This window comes from Lacerta agilis, chromosome 11 (genome assembly GCF_009819535.1).
Source record: "Lacerta agilis isolate rLacAgi1 chromosome 11, rLacAgi1.pri, whole genome shotgun sequence".
NCBI classification, from domain to species: Eukaryota; Metazoa; Chordata; class Lepidosauria; order Squamata; family Lacertidae; genus Lacerta; species Lacerta agilis.
The window spans coordinates 50,647,796-50,660,895 of NC_046322.1; positions in this window are offsets into that span (position 1 = coordinate 50,647,796).

Below are 13,100 nucleotides of genomic sequence, written 5' to 3' on the forward strand. Positions count from 1 at the left end.
TATCAATGCCTTGGAGAACAGATCAGGTTTCTAAGACACACTCCAAGGAAATTCCTCGTTGTTTGATATCCTTCAGAAAACATAGACTCTTGGCACCAAAGATCATAGTTGAAATATGAACTATTTTCAATGCTTCTCCTTCAAGTCATAGTGAAACAGCCCTCCTCCCAGAGGATGATATTAGTGTAATTAATCATGTCTTTTGTTTAAAAATGAATCAATTTTTTTCGGGGGGGAGGGGGGATATACAGCCCTTGAGCAAACAGCCAAAGGACTTACACACTCTCCTGGGCTGGGTTATCATGTTACTCCACCTGTTTCAGTTTTACTGTGGCTCTGGCAAGTAGGGAGAATGAGCCTTACAACCTTTTCTTGAGTAAAGATGAGTTCCAAAGTCCAAACCTGTATATGAATCATACAATCGCAGCACGGCAGAGTTGGAGGCAAACCCAATGGGTCAGCTCCTTGCAATGCAGGAATCGCAGCTAAAGAATTCCTGACAGGTGGCCACTCAAACTCTGTTTTAAAATCTCCAAGGAAGGAGAGTCCACCATCTTCCGTATTCCATTTTGTCCATCTCCTTCTTAAAATGTGGTGGCCAGAACCGCTGTCAAGCCAGGTGTTCTTCAACCTATATTTGTGCATCTGCTTATTACTGCCTTAGTGCAGAACCTTAGATTTGTCCCTATTGAGATTCATTTTATTAGTTTTGGTCCAGTTCTCCAGTCTGTTAAATCCATCTTGAATCCCGAGTCTGACTTCCGAGGCATTAGCTACCCTGTCCAGTTTTGTGTCATCTGTAACTCTCAATCCTGACCCAGAAAATTTCACTGGGGCCACAAAGAAGGTTCCACTGCTAACAATTTTCTAATACCTATCAACCCTGTGGAATCTAGCAGTTTCCTCTCTACCTCGCAGGAAATAGGTTGCGATCCTATTCTCAAGCTTCCTGTTGATTGTGGAAAGTACATTCCCCATTGCTGAAGATTGTTAGTTTTAGGATGGCTGTAAGCAAGAGGTCATAAACCATCAATGAGCTTCAGGTAGTTGGAAGAAAACCCTTTCAAACACTGCAGAAAACCAACATTTTTCTGATCTTTTGCCAAAGGCAAACCACCTTTTAAGCATAGTGAAATTGCCCTCCTGTTTTCCCCCTTGAAGTCTCACCACAGCATTTGTAATTCATAATTTGAGTTACCACTTTTATTTCATAATTTGCTGTAAGGCATGAGCTCCTGGTGTGCCTTTCTTTTTGAAGGCTGTTGAAGAAGCTGCTTATAGCTCCGTTTGATGTCTGTTCAGCAACGTCTCAAGCAAGCCAAATCCAGTTGGGCTTCCAGTTGAAAACACAGTTTGCAGTGGCTGCTTTTGTATGCAAAGCTCAAGGCTAAACTATCGTGCAGCTACACAAGACGATGGCATCTGTGACTGCAGGACTGTTATCAGGGCCGTCTTAAGCATATCCGCCACTGTGGTGCAAAGATCCCTCCAGCGCCCTGCCCCCACCCTCACCCCCCGTTTCCCAGAGTGGCCAACCTTTTTTAGGGAGGACGGCGCTGCCGGTGATGCGCCCAGCTTTGCGGGGCTGGAGGAGGCAGGCAGCGGCTGGAGGGCAGCTCCTCCAGTGGGTAAGAGGTGGAGGCTGAACGCAGTGCCTCCCAGCTCAGCTGGCCACTTCATGCCACGGTGGCCACAGCAGGACGAGGCTCCGGGCGTGGCGTGGCACTGCTTCGGCGCGGCATGGCAGAGGCAGGTGAGGGCGGCGAACTGATGCCGGGAGGTGCCGCATCCAGCTTCTGCCTCTTCCCTGGCGCCCTCCAGAACTTGGCAACCTGGCACCCTCCGCCACTAGCCTCTATGGGTAAGGCGCCCCTGACTGTTATTGAGGGTCACAAGAACGAGCATGTGAAAGTCTCAGACATGCACAGTCCCCCACCTCCCCTGTCTCTTTCCACAATGTGGCCCCAAGGAAATTAGAAGCTTCCAGTTCTGCTTTAGATTACCGGCAGTTTAGTGTTGTGTATTAAGCAATAACACAGTCAAGATGTTTAATATAGAGTATTGTGTTGTATTACAGACCTTATTTGAATGTACAAGTTACAGCGGGAATGGCAATCATTTGCTGATTCAGGGAGCAGGATTTGGATCTTCTGCCGGATTGGTTTCCACGGGAGGGAACCCGTGCCATTGGTTCCCGCCAAAATGTATCTCGCTGGCTCTTCCCTGTTTCCGAAATAAAGAGATGTTGTACCTGATTCTCGCCTCCAGTTATTAATGACACAAGATTTAGCATATTGTCCAAACCATGAACTGCGGCTAATCTTAACTATAGTTATAGTTGTTTAAACAAGTCACCTTCATATGGTTTGAATCTGACTTGTTACAACAACAGTATGTCCAGGTTTAGACTACATGGGGTGCTGTGGTTAATCTAAATTAGAACCAAAAGTTTCTGAACACCTGACAGCTGCATTATATAGCCCTGCATAGAGAAGTTTTTAATGTTTGGTGTTTTATTGTGTTTTTATATTTTGCTGGAAGCTGCCCAGAGTTGCTGGGGCAACGCAGTCAGGCGGGTGGCATATAAATCATACTGTTATTGTTGTTGTTTTTTAATATGTTTTTTTATTAAAGATTTCTTATTGGGGGAGGGAAACACTTGCGTTGTCTCTTTTTTCAAATTGTGATTTCTACAATGTAATTTCATTTGTTGTGAGACATTAGTATTACAGTAGTACCCGGGTTACTCACCCCCTGTGTTGCGGACGTTCGAGTTGCGAACGCCCGCAACCCGGAAGTGTTTCTGGAGCGAGCGCGACCCCTGGATGCGCAGAATCATTCTGCGTACTTCGCGCATGCGCAGAAGCGCTCGAATCGCGCTACTTCTGGGTTTTTTGTCCCCCCCCCCCCGTGCGTTCGTGATATGCACGCCTGCGTTACATACCGCGACCCGGAACGGATCACGTGCATAACCCGGGGTAACACTGTGCATACAATATTAGGTAAGGGGGCAAGGGGGGGAGAGGGGTTGTGGTGAGTGGGGTGGGGTTGAGTGGTTATGGCTCTATTCTTCTACTTAGTGTATGTGCGGGGTTATGTGTCAGTGTTACTTGTATGAGTTCTCTTATTATACGCTCGTTGTGTTTCCTTGGTGGTGAGACAAGATGGGGGTGCCCTAGACAACAACAATTTTACAACAAATCTCACTGTAAAATTGTCGTTGTTATAGGTAGCAGAGCACAAACCTCGGATTTGCTCTGGCTCATTTTCATAACACTAAACTATGGCTTAGCATGAAGTCTTGCCAGGCCTGTCTGCAAATCAGCTATACTCTGACCGTTAGTCAGAGAACAACAGCATCAAGGCCCCTATCCACATTAGAATGAAAGCAAATATATGTTAGGGTTGCCATATTTCGAGAGGTAAAAATCTGGACACAAAAAGTTGCCGAGCTTTCTTAGGGCAATCTCCCCAAAGCCTGAGCTGTCCGTGCCACACAGTCAGAGCCTGAACCAGTGCCATCCGTGCACCAAAAACATGAAAAATAAAACCCAGAATCCAGAACGTTTACTTTAAAATGTATAATTCCCCCCGGATGTGCATGTAGGACCCCAAAAAGAGGACGTGTCTGGGGATTCCCGGACATATGGCAGCCCTAATATATGTCTCCCATCTCTAGCTTTTACAGTGCCGAAATATTTATACTGGTGCCAATTAGTTTGCATTTTTGTTAATATGCAGCAGTAGTGTAGCTCAGCCCAGAATCTGAGGTTGGCTGGCATCAATGCACAGGGCAAGTTGGCTCTGCTAAAGTAGGCTTTGAGAATTCTACAATCAAAATTTCAGTTGGACGCTCACCCTTCTTCCTCTCTCTTCATCGCACTTGACATTTTGGTTTCAAGAGGCCAGGGTAAACAATCCGTTCCCTGAAAAGGCAACAGGAACAATGGAGAGAAGCAGGTGATACTAGATGAACAAAGCCAGGATACATTACTACAGCAACAGGTACCCGAGGCAACATGCGAAGTCTGCCACGCCTTGTTGCAGAGTAACTCCAATCGCTAACACAATGATGGGAAAACACCAGGCTGAAAAGCAGATGCAGCCCATGTTGCCTCCCTCTGTTGAACCAATGGAAGACTGTTTTCAAAGCTAAATGCTGCATCGAGGGGTCATTTGGCAGGGCGAGGGATAATATTACCCCTCCCTCCCCCAAAATATTTATATTCAGCAATTAGTACTGTAGTATTGGCTACAATTCCTGCCAACCTAGCAGTTCAAAACCACGCCACTGCAAGTAGATAAATAGGTACCACGCAGGCGGGAAGGTAAACGGCATTTCCGTGCGCTGCTCTGGTTCACCAGAAGCGGCTTAATCATGCTGGCCACATGACCCGGAAGCTATCTGCGGACAAACGCCAGCTCCCTCGGCCAGTAAAGCAAAATGAGCGCCGCAACCCCAGAGTCGTCCACGACTGGACCCAACGTTCAGGGGTCCCTTTACCTTTACTGGCTACAATAGGAAGCTGTTTTCAAGTCTAATTATGATGTGGGAAGGATATGAAGGGGCACTGAGATTTGGGAAGTGGGGAGTCACTAGTTTCAGGGTTCCCAAGGAAAACCCCATGCATTTCAAGTCAAAGATGGACCTTCCTCAGGAGAAATCTGTATTTTTCAAAGGTACAACCCTGGAAGAAGAGGCTCAGAATCACATAGATATAGATAGATTAGATAGATAGATAGATAGATAGATAGATAGATAGATAGATAGATAGATACTTTATTGTCATTGTACGTAGTACAACAAAATTGAATGCCATTCCACATTTACAGCCACATATACACATTTATTCATTTACAACCACACATACACATACATACCATCCATCACGACTCCCCAAAGATCATATCATTTGGTTACAGCATTTAAAATAGTTATAGCTCTTGGATAAAAACTGTTTTTAAGACTATTCATTCTTGATTTAATTGTTCTGTATCTCTTGCCTGAAGGCAACCATGCAAACAGATTATATCCAGGATGAGATGAATCCCGTAAAATGCTGTTTGCTTTTTTTCAGACAACGGGAGCTATATAGTTCGTCCAAAGATGGGAGAGGATGACCGATAATCTTTTGAGCTGCGGTTATGACCTTCTGGAACATTTTCCTGTCAGTGACTGTGCAACTGGCAAACCAAGCACAGATACAGTATGTAAGAATGCTCTCTATGCTGCCTCGATAGAAGGACACCAGCAGTCTCTCACTCAGATTGTTCTTCTTTAAAAGTCTGAGGAGGTAAAGTCTCTGTTGGGCCTTCTTTACCAGAGCAACGGTATTAGCGCTCCAGGTCATACCCTGCTCAATAGTAACACCCAGAAACTTGAATACAGCCACCCTCTCCATCCGGTTCCCACCAATATACAAGGGCTGAATGTCCACTTTTTCCCCTGTAGTCCACTACCAGTTCCTTGGTCTTAGCGATATTAAGGACCAGATTATTTTCTCCGCACCAACCACAGAGCCGCTCCCCTCGGAAATGAGCCCCACCACAGTGGTGTCATCAGCAAACTTGATGATTTTGTTGCTCAGATGGGTAGCTGTACAATCATACGTATAGAGGGTATAAGAGCAGGGGACTCAACACACAACCCTGTGGGGAGCCGATGTTAAGGCTAAGGACTGTGGACATATATGATGCTACTCTAGCCCTCTGAGAGCAGTCTGGTGAAAAGTTCAAAACCCAGAGGCAAATGGAGTTAGAAAGTCCAAGCGCCTCTAGTTTGGACATCAATCTATGGGGGAGGATAGTGTTAAAAGCAGAGCTGAAATCCACAAACAGCATCCTCACATAGCTCCCCGGTTGTGGGAATATGTTTTGTAAATGCCTTAATTAACCAGGTGCATTTATGGTTATTTATGGTTATCTATGTTTGTTTATGTTTACTTAACGATATCCTTCCACTTTGGAAGGAAGGGTGAAAAGGGGATCCGACAGGCAACTTGCTGCCTGAATCCCTCCGCGGGGGAAAAGGCTCCAACTTTGAATAAGGTAACGATCGTTAGTCTTCTTCCCGCCTAAACTTAGCCCGGTAACAAGTCTGTAATTGGTTGTTATGCTTGTTGTGACGTTGGTTGTTCTTCTAATAAATAGTGGCCGCTCCCTGTTTGTGGTGTGAAGAAAGCGTGGAGAAAGCGCGAGGCAAGCCCAGCTAGAACATCGTTGCGTGACAAGCCTAGGTAGAAAGAGAAACTGAAACCAACCACGCAGGGTAGCTAAAGCCTTCTTCGTCAGACTGCATTCTCCGTTGTTTTTATTTCATTTTCGTTTTTACTTTAAAACCTTTTATTTGGCCGTTAGTTTTTGGCCACCTTTTAGTTTAGTTCTTTTATTTTGCGGATCATCTTAGAACTGACAGACGCTCGCAGAAGAATCACGAGGCATCCATCATCCGAACTCACAAGCTCAACCTTCAGGTTCCAGCCAGCGGACCCTTTTTTCACGGCGCGGTGGGAGCAGGGCTCCAGAATTATCGGCCGTCCCATCCGCAGGCTGGCCCCATAGCTGGTGCCCAAAAGGCATCGGCTATCCCCACACCCGGTTGCTCCAAATGGGACAGGGCAGCATGGAGAGTAGTAGTGATAGCATCTTCCGTGGATCTATTTGCTCTATATGCAAACGCTTGGATCTCCAAAGGCTTTTATTACTGAATAACCACATTTCTCTTGACCTTTGCCCTGTACAGAGCAGGTAGAGCCCAGTGATGGTTGCTCTCCCAACTTGCAACATCAGTTGGATGTTCAGTTGAGTTCAGCCGAGTTCTTGGAGAAGGTCATGGTTTGATAGATTCGCAGATGATCTCTCTAGCGCTAATTATTATTTTTTTCTTTCAAGCAGCTGTGGATTTAATTACACGATCTGCAGAGGAATTAGTACTTCCAGTCCGCCGTGCAGCTAATAAGCTTCAGATACTGGAACCGGGGAAGGCTAGACTACAAGTGGGCTGCTTTAGTCAAACTGCAAGCAAACGTGAGTCAGCAAAAAAGAAATTCAATAAAACACCTGTAGTTGTACAGTGTCGCATGTCATTAGATCTATACACAGTAACCAGTAGTGTCTAAATGCCGCACATCATTCATTGCTGTACAGTGATAACCATTTTAAGATAGCAAGTCTCAATGTTTCTCCATACATTCTCAGGTGACCAAAATTTGTTTGCTTTACTCATGTGATGAGCACGAGTGAAATCTAAATATGCACAACCTCGATTAAAAAGAAACAAATATGGGGGTGGTCTTCAAATAACAGTATGAAATATATTGATGGCCACATATCCTCTTAAAGCAAACATTTGCATTGCTGGTAAAGTCAAACATTCGTCTCCATGAAATCTTATGACTGCCGTTCACCAAAGTTACGGCTGAGAATGACATTCATTTGCTCTTCGCAATTACTTTGTCTGTCTCTATTGCTAGGTGTCAGGTGCTCCCAGGAATCTAGATAGCCGTATGATGTCATTTATGATGTAACCAGAATTGTATCAGTATCAGCACGAGACAGAGCATCTGAGTGTTCTCTTAACCTCAGAGAGAGAGAGAGAGAGAGAGAGAGAGAGAGAAGAGCTTGTGGAAGTTTAGGATTTATGTCGATGAGTACAAGCATTATTAGACTTCTGGGGGCTATTATGTCAGTAGACATGTTCCTTATCCTGCCACGAGCATTGCCTTAGAGCAAGCATGTCCAACTCCCAAGAGGCTATGATCTACTCCCGGTATAAAATATCTGGCAGGGATCTACCCATTGTCATTGGGTTTTTAGGGGGGGAGGGTTGGCCAGAGTTGTTGAGCTTTTTGAGGGGAGGAACCACTCACCATTAAGTGCAGCAAAAACGATCGCATGCAGCGCTACACCAAATACTACTTCCGCTTTCCACATGACACAACGATCACTGCAGCGCCAAAGGACGGACCTAGCGCCGGCAGTAATGTCCCCACGGCTGACCAGGTTCCCAAGCAATCTACCAGGATCACACAGGCGATCTACCTGTAGATCGCGATCGACCAGTTGGAGGTCGCTGCCTTAGAGCACGAGACACTTGGCAATTTTGTGACAGCCTTTGCTCCTTAGCAGGGGTGCCAACTTGAATACAATATTCGGGTTGGGCAGTTAAGCTCTGCTCTGCAAAATCGATCACATGACGTGGTGACAATGTTCAACAATATTTGAGGCCCTGTCCCCTCAAATATTTTATTTGGGAGGCCGAAGTTGGCTCCTATGCCCCTTAAATCATGCCGGCGTGACCTGCCATTTGTCTGTCTCACTCATTAATTGTTTTCAGGGATCATGCGCACCAACTCTGAAGTCATTCCGTGACGATTAATCTATGTCCTGTTCTGCTTAGATTGTTTTTCAGTCCTCTGGGTTTATGAATCAGAAATAAAACTTACTGTGTGTGTGTGTGTGTGTGTCCAACCCACCTTTCATGTCAAGCTTTTTGGGCCAGATGGGAAGCCAAAATGGGGCTGAGAAGCCAGCTGTTGAGGCCTATACCTGCGCATGTTGCAGGTGTCATATTGCCTGCTGGTTCCAGCCTCTCCTCCTCCCAGTTTGCTTTCTTCCTTCCACCACAAAGGGGGCCATTTTACGTTTGACAAGTCCCATCTGACAGAGCAGGTAAATCTCCCTCAGGCTGTCCTTTTGATAGGTTTCACTTCTCTGGCTTTGTTCTCTGGTTCTAAATCCTATTGACTGCTTCCTGGCTTACTACCTCCAACTTTTTCTAAATAAACTGTTTCACTTTCTGGCTTACGCCACCGAAAGCCAATCTGAGCAAAAACAGTGTCACGCACTGCTTAACTACTAGCTTTGCCGAAACAACGACGGGAGCTCCTGTTCCGGTTGAGAACAGTACAATTAAAAGATTACTAATTGTAAAATTAATAATAATTTTAAAATGGTAAAATGATGTATGCCACTACTGCGGCCCATGTTCTGCAAGCCCAAAAATGGAAAACGAGCGAGGTCTCAACCATAGAAGAATAGCAACTTAAACTGATGGAATACACGCAGCTTTCAGATTTAACATAAGGAATAAGAGAACAAGAAGAACATATGCTTAAAGAAGACTGGAAAATGTTTACTGAATATATGGGTGAAAAATGTGCACATTTAAAAATGCTGGTAGCATTAAGATCACACTTATTTACACTATTGAATTAAATGGTGTAAATAAGTGTTGATGGATGTAACAATGGAATACTGAATGGTTTAGTTCACGTAAAATATGCAGGGATATATAGTATGTAAGGGATGCGGGTGGCGCTGTGGTATAAACCACTAAGCCTTGGACTTGCCGATCAGAAGGTCGGCGGTTTGAATCCCTGCAACGGGGTGAGCTCCCATTGCTCAGTCCCAGCTCCTGCCTACCTAGCAGTTCAAAAGCACGTCAAAGTGCAAGTAGATAAATAGGTTCTGCTCCGGCGGGAAGGTAAACGCCGTTTCCGTGCACTGCTCTGGTTCACCAGAAGCGGCTTTGTCATGCTGGCCACATGACCCGGAAGCTGTATGCTGGCTCCCTTGGCCAGTAACGCGAGATGAGCGCCGCAACCCCAATCGGACACAACTGGACCTAATGGTCAGGGGTCCCTTTACCTTTGCCTTTACACGTCGACTTTAAGACTCTATTAGCTGAAGAGGAATCACCGAAACAGGGCCTTGTCCTGGCACATTAATTTCACCTGGTATATAAACTTCAAGAAATAAATCTATTCATGAGACTTGAAAAACTTGAATCAATTGAATCATCATTGTGGCCTGGGTTCTTGTTTTTCTACTATTTTCTGCAGCGCTGACACCAGGCCTGGCAGCAGCAGCAGTTTATCTCGGAGTCATTTGTCTCATGTCAAACATGTGTTTGTGTCTGCTAAGCTGAAGGCAGGCGCTGCTGGCGGGTGGCGAGAGGCTTAATTGCGAGAGATCTTCTCCAGCAGCCTTTGCCGTTACAGAAAGACTTGTGCCCTTTTGCCAGCCCCCGCACGATAGGAAGGGTGTTTGTGTGTAGTGGGGTGTGTGTGTAGGCAGGCGAGGAAGAACTCCCTCTAACAACAGGACCGCTGGCTGCTTTCTGCACACTTTGCTGTGCCCTCCAGCCAGCACCTCCAGCTGCTGTGCACTTTACAGAGACACATGGCCCTTCCGCAAGGGCTGAGGTTGGTATGGCAACAAAATTCTGCATCACTGCCTGATGCCAGTTCAAACAGGATGAAAACTTTTGCTTACCCATTCATTTTTTTGTTGTTGTTGCTTAAATCTTCAGCTCCATTCTTTTTTAATGCCATCTCCTTTTACACATATGCAGAGCAGGATACCGGCTGTTAATAGGGATATATGTGTACACCATAGTTTTCTGTGTATAAGATGCCTCCATGTATAAGACGCCCCCTGTTTTTTTTAGAGCCCAAAATTAAGAAATAAATAATTGCAACATTCCATGCATAAGACGACTCCCAATTTTAAACTTAAAAAAATGGGGGGAAATATAGTCTTATACACGGAAAAATACAGTATTCCCCCAAAAAAGATGCATAGCATAGTTTCTTGGATGCTTTTCTAATTCACATTTCGAAACATTCATTTAGACAACCTTAAATCAATGACTTCCCTTCTTCTTTGCATACTATATAAAAGGTAAAGGACCCCTGACAGTTAAGTCCAGTCGCAAATGACTCTGGGGTTGCGGCGCTCATCTCTCTTTACTTGCCGAGGAAGCCGACGTTTGTCCGCAGACAGTTTTTCCGGGTCATGTGGCCAGCATGACTAAGCCACTTTTGGCAAAACCATAGCGAAACGCAGTTTACTTTCATTTGTTGCACTCTTTCCGTCACACCCACCCACAATGATTTGTCCAAACCTATTTTGATACTTGAAAATTATATTAGCGATGCCCTTACCGGACAAAAGGTAAAGGTTGAGGATTCAGAAGGAGGTGTTTTCTTAGTTTAATGGGCTTAATGAACGAAATGGAATCAGCTGCAATAAGAAGAGGAGGTTGAACTAACAGCTCTGTGACAGTCAGCTGATCAGACTAAGGGAAGCTGCCAGGTATTTATTAAACATGACCGAAGCTCTCTCAAGTCATTGCCTCATCAGGAGGTAATCAGGTAAAGGTTAGTGGAATATTACACAGTGTAAAATGTGACTAAGGTGTAGAGCTGGAGGAAGACGTTTGATTGCTTTCATTGGTGGGATAAGGGACACACTGCCCTTCCTAGACTTCAGCTGTGATAGTGATAACAGATACAGACCATGAGCCAGGACAAATATTTTTCACTTATATGATGAACGATGCTGTCAGGGCCTGGGCAGAGGAGGAATGCTGGAGTCCACCTCCCCAGCCTGACCTATAGTGATCTCTGGCAGGCAAGCTGCCTAATAAGCAGCAAGGACTCTCCATCAATTTCATGTAAATTTATTTACAAGAAAAACACATCCAGAGCCTCATTAAGCTTAGTTGCTCAGTCTGACTCATCCTCCCCCTACAGAAAGGACGCCAAAATCCCACCTTTCTTCTACTTCCCTTCCGTTGCTCTCTGAGCTTCTCTAACCTCCTTGTCCTGGGACTTCACGGCTGGCCTGTCTCTTCCCCAGAAGACACATCCTCCAATTCTGGATTATCTGCTGGTTGCCTGGCAACGCTTTGGCAGACTTCCAACTCTTCCTCTCCTTGGGAGCTAACAGTGTCTTGCCTGGGAAGGAGGGAGGCCGGGCTGTCTTTTCCAAACTCAGACAGACAGTTCTCAGCTGCAGAGTTGGCTCCTTGCTTGCTTAGCTCAATTTCAGAGGCCGGCTCTTCCGCTGCGCTCTGCGGGGGGCACGTTCCTGACGTCACCCTTCTAGAGAAGAGGAAGACAGTTCAGAATTACAACAGTGGTTTGCGGGAAGTCACAGCTCAGAGGCAGATGAGGGGGAAAGCTGGGAAATAATGGGAGAGGAGGAGTAGGAGGAGGAGGAAGAAGAAGCACCAGGGGAGCAACAGCTGATGGACTCGGTGTCTTTAGAGAGCATTCCAGACCTCCCCTCCCAGAACATGGTAGGCCTTGAAAGTAGGAGAGCAGAGAGCAGAGAGCTCAGAGACAGAACCCGTAGTGATGATGCATGAAGGGAGAGAAGGAGGGGGTGGAGACTCACTCGGAGTAACACCATTACTCCAAGCGACTGCATTTCTAAGTCTCTCTCTGTGAATATTGAATAAAAAGCATTAGTAAGAACTTTCCTTGTCTTATCTGTTCCTGGCAACCTACGGGGGGGGGTGGATCCTATGATGCCTGACAGATGCTGGATGTGATTCTGGGTGAGATCTTTACTCCCAAAAAATGGAAAGTAGTGGACAATGGCTACCAGCTACAATGGCTACGCTCTACCTTCACTGTTGGAGGCAATATGCTTCTGAATACCAGTTGCTGGAAACCATAAGAGGGGAGAGTGCTCTTGGGGTCAGATCCTGCTTGCAGGTTTCCCACAGGTATCTGGCTGGCCTCCATGAGACTACCTGGGCAACCGGCCTGATGCAGCAGACTCTTCTTGTACTCTTAGGTTCTTAGGTGGTAGACTTGAAGAATTTTTGGGGGTGTTATCACAGTTTATGTCAAGCTTACCCAGGACTGGTTTTCATAGTTTTTTCCTTTTATGGGATGGAATGTTGTTGTTGTTGTTGCTGCTGCTGCTGCTGCTGCTGCTGCTGTTGTGCCACCCTGTATGCATACATACATGCATACATACATACATGCATACGTACATACATATATATATTTTTGTATGCCACCTTTCCAAAGTCCAAACCATGATCTAGGCAGCTTACAATACACACACACACACACACACACACACACAAGCAGTCATAAACAATAAATAAACCATCAAAAAGTACACAACCAAATTAGAACATTTCCAAATCATAATAAGATCTAAAATAAAGATACAAAAAGTAACATCAAAAACAACAACCCTGTCCACAACATAACCCCAAATTAGAACATTTCCAAATCATAATAAGATCTAAAATAAAGATACAAAAAGTAACATCAAAAACAACAACCCTGTCCACA